The sequence below is a fragment of the Myotis yumanensis genome, unplaced genomic scaffold, assembly GCF_028538775.1.
Source record: "Myotis yumanensis isolate MYYU_CA2020_CCGP unplaced genomic scaffold, mMyoYum1.0.hap1 SCAF_7, whole genome shotgun sequence".
Lineage (NCBI taxonomy): Eukaryota > Metazoa > Chordata > Mammalia > Chiroptera > Vespertilionidae > Myotis > Myotis yumanensis.
Genome location: NW_027223758.1, coordinates 42,577,852 through 42,587,226, shown reverse-complemented (window position 1 = coordinate 42,587,226; position 9,375 = coordinate 42,577,852).

Genomic DNA, 9,375 nt, shown 5'->3' with positions numbered 1-9,375 from the left:
GACCCTAGATTCTGTTTAATTCATTCTCTCACTCCTTTATGCATTATTTATTTCATTCATTTATGCACAAATATTTTTGGAGCACCTATTTGCACCTGACCCTATTTTAGACACCTGAGAAGCATCAGTGAACAAAACAAGCAAAGATCCTTGCCCTCATTAAGCTTGCGTTCTAGTAGGGGAAGACATAAGTAAATTATACAGTACCTAGAGCAGTGGTTCTCAACCTTGACTGCACATTAGAATCACCTGGGAATCTTTTTAAAATCCTGATTTCTGGGCCTCATCCTCCGGAAATTCTGTTTCTTTGTTACTAATGTTGTGGCCCCACCCCATAACAAAGAAACAGAATTTCCGGAGGATGAGGCCCAGAAATCAGGATTTTAAAAAGATTCCCAGGTGATTCTAATGTGCAGCCAAGGTTGAGAACCACTGACCTAGAGGAAATAAGAAAAAGCAAGTAGGAGGAATAAGAAGCTCTGGGGGATGAAGGCAGGTTGCAATTTAAAATATTCCAGAAGCTGACTTACCATGAAGCTAATGAAACATGAGCTTTGAGACACTTCACTTGCAAAGGCTCATTCCAAAGCCTTGAAGAAAAATGGTCCTATGGTTTTGTACAACTTTCAAAGCAAGATATTTGAATTGGTTGAGTCCTGTTTCTTTGCTTTCCAACTTCCCCTCCATCATACTTTCCCTCGTGTTGGAGGAACAAAGAACATTTTGAGTCAGAGATACATTTAGTTTGTGTCTACTGGGTAGATGTATGTGGTTCATGGTCATTTCCTGATACCCTAGTGTAGGAATGGCTTCTAAGAATACTGCCACCCACTGTGCCAACTCACCTGATACCTTGGCAGGAAGTTGCACTAGACAGGTGGTTTCCTGATACCAGGGTACCTTACAGCACTTGGCCTTGGAAATATGTGGATAATAAAGGAGAAACAAGGTTTTAAATGTATGGATCCAGAAGCTAATCTGTGTAAAATTCTTTCAAACATCACATGTATAAAATCAAAAGTGGGGCAGCCTGGCCAGTGCTACTCAGTGGTTGAGTGTCGAACAAAGAGGTCACTGTTTGATTCCTGGTTGGGGCACATGCCCGGGTTTTGGGCTTGATCCCCAGTAGGAGGCGTGCAGGAGACAGCCAATCAGTGATTCTCTCTCATCATTGATGTTTCTGTATCTCTTTTCCTCTTCCTTCCTCTCTGAAATCAATAAAAATATTTTTTAATTAGAAGATTCAGTTCTCTTCAGTCCATCAGAATAATACAGCCATAGTTAAAGTTAACACAAACAGTTGCTTGAATTATTATAGGTGGTCCTGAAGATGTTTAGATGTGTTCAGATTCTGGATATATTTTGAAGATAGAGTCTTCAGGATTTTTGAAAGATGGATATAGGCTATGAGAGAAAAGAAAGTTAGTTAAAGCTGACTCCAGGGTTTTTAGCCTGACAACTAGAAGGATAAAGTCCTCCTCAGCTGAGACACAGAAAGCTATAGGTGGAGTAGGTTTGTGGGAGAAAGTAAGAGTTCACATCACTGTGACTAAAAATCCAGGGCCCTAGGTTTTACCAGCACAGTGTCCTCAGGCCACATCTTTTGGGCTGCCTACACGCTCCTGCGTAGGCTGAGCACTGCGTGAGGAGTGATGCAGAAAGACATAGGATGGAAATCCCCGAGTGCTGTCCAGTCTGGGATAGTTAATTAACTTCCATGAACCCTTTTCCTCATCCATAAACTAAAAACTATTTTGGTGATAGCCATTTTGGAAGGCAATTTGGCAGTTTCTTATAAAACTACGCATACTCTTGCCATACAATCCAGCAGTCATGCTCCTTGGTATTTCCCAGAGTTTGTGGAAAACTTATGTCCACAAACCTGCACACAATGTTAATATAAGTTCTCTTCATAACTGTCAAAACTTTGAAGCAACTATTCCTTGAGTAGGCAAATGAATAAATTATGGAATATTCCATTGTCAACAAGACCATGGAAAATTATTCAGTGCTAAAAAGAAATGAGCCATCAAGACATGAAAAAATATGAAGGAACCTTAAAAGTATATTATTACATGAAAGAAGCTGATTTTAAAGGCTACATACTGTATGATTCCAGCTACATGACATTCTGGAAGAGGCAAAACTATGGAGACCTTAAAAATGTCAGTGGTTGCCTGGGGTTAGTGGAAGGGATGAGTAGGCAGGGCCCAGAGGATTTTTAGGCCAGTGAAACTACTCTGGGTGGCGCTGTAATGGTGGAAACATGGCATTATACATTTGTCAAACCTATAGAATCTACAACACCAAGGGTGGGCCTAATGTACACTCTGGGTTATAATAATGTGTTAATGTAGGTCCATCAACTATAACAAATGTAGCACTCTGGTGGGGGATATTGAGAATAAGAAGGCTGGTGGTTTATGGGAAATCACTTTCCACTCAATTTTTCTGTGAGCCTAAAACTGCTCTAAAAAAAAAAGATTATTTTAAATTAAAAATTAAAAACAATATTGGTAATATCTGGCCTGTTTATTATAACAACCACAGATAGACTGGTCCCACAAGTCAAAGTAGGAGCTAATAGTGGTCAGGCAGTAGATGAAGTCTTAGCTTATGCCTGACTCTCAGAGGCCAGTTGGTTCAAGGACCCACCTGTGGTTCTTTCCTGAGGTCTTGGATATCTATATTATAAAAGGCCAGTGGCCGTAACTCCGTAATGCTGTAACAACCAAACAACTGGTCACCAGGAGATGCATTGATAGGTCTCGAGGCACCATGGGTCTCAGTCTCACAGCACAGTGGGTCTGGGGTCCCCCGGTACAATGGGGGTCTGGGTCTCACGCGATTTCGCGCACTAGGCCTCTGTTACTAGTATATTTGGAATAGATATACTTGTCACTCTCAGAATCCCCACATTCTCTCTCTCTTCCATAAGTGAGCACCATTATGGTAGGAAGAGCTAACTAGAAGCCCATACAGTGCCCCCTCCCTACCAAGATAGGAAACCAGAAGCTATAACCCATCCCTTTTGCTGGGGGGAGGGGGGGGGCGGTGGCGGCGGGGATGACCGAGAAATGACTTCTCAATGTTACACAATTAGCTGAAGTGGAAAAAAAAAAACCCACAAAAAAGACCAAACTTAAATTGTTGGACTAGGCTTTAAGGAAAATTACATTTAAAATAATGGTCAGATATTTAAATCGTGTCAACCCAAAGTAAAGTAGAGAATTTGTCCCATGTTTCAAACAAAATAATCTGTGTTTCAGTCGTGGGTGATGTGAGAGCCTGAATCACCCGGCTATTGGCCAATTTCTCTATTTAGAAGCATAAGATATAACACTTCAAAGGGATCCAGAATCCATCTGGGTCAAATTTCTACCCGTGGCTGGCATCTCCTCTGAAAGATTGTATGAACATAAAGCCTCTGTTGAAACATTATTGAACAGCTCCTACATTCTCTAGCAAAAATAGAGCAGGGGACAACCACTTACCAAAAATTATGCTCACACTGTTTAACATTAGTCCCTTAAAAACCAGAAAAGGAGCTCATTTTATGAAGAAAAAAAGCAGAAGCCGTGACTAGCAGCCAGCCATCCTTCCAACCTCATGCCTCTGGCCCCAGGGCAGGGTCCTCCCTGAGCACCCACACATTCCCTCCGCATGATTGGCTGTGATCTTGGAGATTTCCTGTGGATCAATTATTGATGCTCCTGGGCCCCCAGTTTTGTCTGTTTGAGTTGCTCTTGCAAAAGAAGTCATTACAGTCAAGTCTTAAAGGACCACCAAGCACCCCAAGAGTCTCCAGGCCCATCCTTGACAGGGGCTCAGCCTTTCTGTCTCTGTTCTCAGCTCCTCATTTCTTCTTCCCAAGTAGAGCTGTGACATCAAACACAGAGCCTTAGCTCCCATTGGCCTGTTTCCTCCAAAGACCTAGAAACAGAAACATTAATTGCCTAATGATTAATATTGGCTCTATTGCTGACATCTGGGGAGATCCAGCTAGTACCAGAAATCAAGCATTCCTAGGTCTTTATCATTACACAGCTGTCTTAAACCAAAACATAGTATTGCTTATTTCTCTTTCTCCATGGAGAAATAAGCATATTAATTTTCCATATGAAATCCCCTAAACACAGGTTGGCACCATGCACTCTCTCTTTATAATTCCCAGACACCCTTGAGGCCCTTGAGTGAGATAATCAGGAATAGATCTTTAAGAAATCTCCCATAGGACAATTGATCCTCTTATTTACTAACTAAATTGCTCGGTTGAGCACTAGGAATCCAGAGGTGCATAAGACGCAGCTCTTAGATCCAGTTGAAGCTGTGAACATGAAGACATGATGACCATACAGTGTAACAGGTGAACTGGGTCGGCGATGATGAAAAGGATGCACTCTGGTCTAGAAACCCCTTATCACATCTGGGTAGCTTTTATGAGTAGGGTGAGGAATTGCTCAGAGGCAATACCAGCTAACATGTTTTTAAATATGTTTTCTTTAATTGATTTTTAGAAAGTGAAGAATAGAGAAGGAGAAGAGAGAGAGAGATTGGTTACATCCTGCACAAACCCCTACCGGGGATGGAGCCTGCAACCTGGGTATGTGCCCTGACCAGGAATTGAACTGTCGACCTTTTGGTGCACAGAATGACCTCAACCCACTGAGCCTCCACACTGGCCAGGGCACCAGCAAACATTTTGCATGCTTATTTTGTATTAGTTAAGTGCTCTTTTAGCTTTTTTATCAATTTCAATCTTACAAAGTATCTATTTTATAGACAATAAAAAAATAAGTCTCAGAGATGATGAGTCACTTGTCCAACGTCACAGAGCGAAGAGATGACAGAGTCAGAAGTTGAATCCAGCTCGCGAAACCCAATATCACACTCTCATTTGCTACACCACAGTCGCTCCTCGGTTCTTTTCTGCCCTTTGAAACCCCCTGGACTGTGTGAGCAGACACCGGTTCAGGTGGGACTTTCAACTTCTGGTTTCTAAGTTCAAGTTGTTGCCTGCAGAATGATGATGTTGGAAGACAACATCAGCCCAAATATGGACCCTGCAGAGTCCCGGGGATCCCGGTGCACTTGTGCCTGATGGAGAGAGGTGGGACTCATTCTTAAACGAAGCACAATCAGGATTGGTGACATGGGATTTGGTTGGTCCTGGTAAGAACATGCGGACCTGACTGGCTGGGTAGGAATAAGTTGTGTCGTCTCAGATCTGAGTCAGCAGCACCTGGCTAATGGTGCCAGACACCAGCTTTCTGAGTCACTCTGCCAGGGTGGAAATTAGGGCTGCCTCTCCCTCCTCCTGAATCTGTCTCCCAGTCTGCTGCCTAAGTGCTCTTGTCAAAATAAGCCATTTCTCCAACTATCACCCTCTTCTATCTCAGCTGACTCTTACCTCCCTTTGCCTTGCAGTTGCTACAAGTACAAGCAGCCACAAGGAGTTTTATGCTAAGAAAAGTGTCAAGAATAGGAGTGGAGAGGGAGGTGGGGGCAAGGGGGAGGAGAGAAAGAGAAAGAAAGGAGGAGGAGGAGGGAGGGATGGGGACGGAGAGGAAAAGGGAAGGGAAGGGGAGGAGAAGGAAGGGGAGGGGAGGGGAAAGGATGACATTCATTAATCAAAGATGCTCTTGTTGATGTATGTCCCATGCTATGTGACTGTTATGAGACAGTCAATAGCTTTTAAACTTTAGCTTCGAAGTTTAACTAAATGTTCTATTTAAAAAAAAAAAAAAAAGCTGGGGAGACATTTTTTTACATTGGCTACACGGTGTGACTCAATACTTTCTTCAAGAGTCTGACAGACCCAGGAAGGAGCCCCCTGTGGTGCTGGGTTTCCTGGAACCAGACTCAGGAGATCTGGGCTGTCCTCCTGGCTGTGCCCGCACATAGCTGTGTCACCATCTTTTTCCTTGGGCCTCAGCTTCCTCATTTGTCGGAAAGGAAGTAGTGACCTGGAATGTTCTGGGGCAAGTATAAATTTTACAATCATGGCAAACATGTTACAATGTTTCTCTCTGACTTAGAAAAGTCACATTAAAGCCCCTTTCTGCCTGCTTTGCAGCAACTGAATATAGTCAATTCGCTTGAAAACTGGGTCAACTTGAGATTATTTAAGAACTCTCTTCCCCCTCCCTCCCCTCTCCAGATGGCCACTGAGTTCAGGGAGGCCTATCCTGACCTTCACAGGCCATGTTTGCATCTGCTTCTCCCTCTTGATCTGTCTCACTCACTCAGGTTCCAGCATCCTTGGAGAGGGAGCCTCTCTCACCTGGTCCTTAGAGGTGTCCTCTCCCTCTGCTCCGTCATGGGCTCCATCACCATCCTCACTGTGGTGCCTGAGTCCTGTCACGGCCTCTGGACTGCATATCGCCTGCATCGCTTGTAGTCTAACCTCAATCCCAGGCTTCTGTGGGCCTACCCAGAAGTGGTCCTTTCTCGGCTAACTTCCTGAGTGTATCTGATGCCTGGTGAGTTTTGATCCTGTCACTCCGTATTGTTTGGCCTTAAAACCCTCCACTCAGGGGACACTGGCAAGGCGCTCAGGTCCAGTTGATGCACTTCTGCTCTGGAATGGTCACTCTTAGAGAGAGCGTGCATTTTTATACCTGGCTCCGCCCTCGGGACTCAGCTGGAAGGGTGGAGGGATGCAAGGCAACCCTTATAACCTCTTCTGAGTCCCTCTATCTGAACTCTCCACACCCTGGCTTAGTTTTGAAGGCGGGGGGGGGGGGGGGGGGGGGGGGGGGGGGGGGGGGGAGGGGGGGGGTGTCAAAGAAAAATTGCTTATGCTAGATAGTGTCCTCCTTTACATCTTTTTAAAAAATAATGTGCAACAACACTCATGAGAAATCTTTTAAAATATTTCTAATTGATTTTAGAGAGAGAGGAAGGGAGAGGGAGAAATAGAAACATGGATGAGAGAGAAACATCCATTGGCTGCCTCCTGCAAACTCCCTACTGGGAATTGAGCCCACAATACAGGCATGTGCTCTGACCAGGAATCAAACCTCTGGTGCCAGAGACCAACTGAGCTACACCGGCCGGGCCCCTTTCATATCTTTTTGGTTGTACATCTGAATAGTACCTTTGATCTTAGAAATCAAGAATTCACCGCCTTAGTCTTACACTCTGAAGTGACCTCTTGCCCCCCAAAGTGGGTAACTCATGTTTGGGTGTCTATGCTGGTGCAAGAACAGAATCTTGGAGTACAAAGGGAGAGATTTAAATGTAAGACATGGAGAGGCAGAACAAAGCTATTAATATACATAAGACCATTCTAGGGCTGAATGAGTTGACCCTGCTAAATGTGAATCTAAGATTAAAATCAAAGCTCTGCTGTTCTTAAAGAAACTCATTAAAATGCATATATTCATTGAATTCTTACTACTTGCATTGTCCTAGCACCTGGGAATTCAACAGTGCACAAAACAGATAGGGCTCTTGTTTGCATGACATTTTATTCTAGTGGGAAGAGAGACAATAAGCAAATAAACAAATAAATAATTAGGATAAGTTTAGAAATTATTAATGTTATTTATAAAGATGAGGAGCCATCTGTACCACCTAAATCTTGGGAAGACTTAGAATCTGAATCCATGTCTACTCTCTGAGGCAGGGCAGCTGTGGGTCCTGAGACTCCACAGTGGGTCCTGGGAGACAGGACAGGACAGCATAGACCGAGTCTGGAGCCCTGATGGTGGAGAACAGAGCTGTGGAACCGGCAAGCTCTCAGCTTTGGGGCCGACATGTAGGACAGGGTATGGAGACAGAAAGAGCCCCAGGGGAGAGTGGGGAGCAGCCCCCATGTCCCAACAGGATGCTGATCGCAGTCACAGGTCCCAGCAGAGATGCCCAAGCACGCTGGGCCGACCCAGTGCCGTCCCCATGACCTCGATGGTCCAGTCCAGGGGTGGGCACCTGACGCAGCTTGCCCAGAGAGCCTTTCCCTCAGTGCCTGCGGCTGCCTGCAGTCACGCATCCTCCAGGTGCCAGAGGAGAAGGGACAGTGTATTTGCGGAAAGAGGGAGAGGTGGGCCTGTCAGGATACACAGAGCAGACAGAGAGGAGGACGGGAGGAGCCCTGACCTCGCTGTCCCATGTTCCAGAGGTTCTAGGTGTGACCCCATTTCTGTCCTGAAGGCCATCAGACCCCTGGTGTCTTATAATAAAGTCCCCTTCTGGTTTAAGCTGAGAAAACTAGGTTTCTGTCACTGGCTACCAAAATAGTCTCCGCAGGTTCAGAACACTCTTACAGTGTAAAGGTAGGCTCGAACAGAAACGGTGGGAATGACAGGGATGTTGGCTTCAGAAACAGAGGAAATTCATGGGCTGTACACCTTCGGCTCCTCCCTCCCTGGCCCTCCTCCCCACAGAGGCGGCTGCAGCCAGGGACAAGCGGAGCCTAGCTGCTGCCTGAGTAGGACATGCTCAAGTGCCAGTTCACTGAGCTGGTACACTGGCCGCAGACAGATGCTACACGAATATCCCTTCACTTCATTAGCAATTTTGCATTTGCCAAAATATGTCTTTGCCAGAAGTGCCAGCCCATCAGGCTTTTGTGTTTGTTAAAATGGAACAAGGCCCCAGGGCGTCCGGCAGAGGGTCACGGGCCACCTGGCAGATGGCTGCTTCAATCCCCACGGCAGGCAGGAAACACAGTGAGCCCACAAAGCTGGGGCTGCGGGGCCTCCGAGCCCCTCCCTGTGGGCACTGGGCTGGGTCTGCCACAGTGATAGCTCTTTATTGGTGAGTGCCAGCCCCGAGGGCTCGGGAGTCTCCCTAACACCCTGGGTGGGTGCTACTCACTCCCCCGCTCCAGGCCCCCCCTTCTCCTCCCTACCCCCGCCCCCCCTTCCTCCCGCCCTCTAGGCCTGGGACGACCTAGAGGTGCAGATGATGGGAAAGCACAGGCATTTTCCTTGCCCAGCGAGGCCCTGGTCAGCAAAATATAATGAGCATCTAACTACTTAGAAAGTCAATTGGAAGGACTTCCATTGTAATTACTATGGCAAACTATATATATATATATATATAGAGAGAGAGAGAGAGAGAGAGAGAGAGAGAGAGAGAGGAAGAGAGAGAGAGAGAGGGAGAGAGAGAGAGAGAGAGATCTTTCAATACAGCATTACAGCATGCTGGACTTCTTTTTTTCTTTTTAATTTAAAGCACAGTTGAACTGTCAGGAAAGTAAAAGAATTCCTCAGAGACCAGAAATGACAATAAAGCTTGAACTCAGAGGACAGGCAAGACTATTGGTCATAGTTTTTTATGCCAAGTATACTTTTCCAGGGTGCAGGCTGGGCTGAGGGACCCCCCAAGTGCACAAATTTTGTTTAAAAAAACACAATCTCATTCAAATAC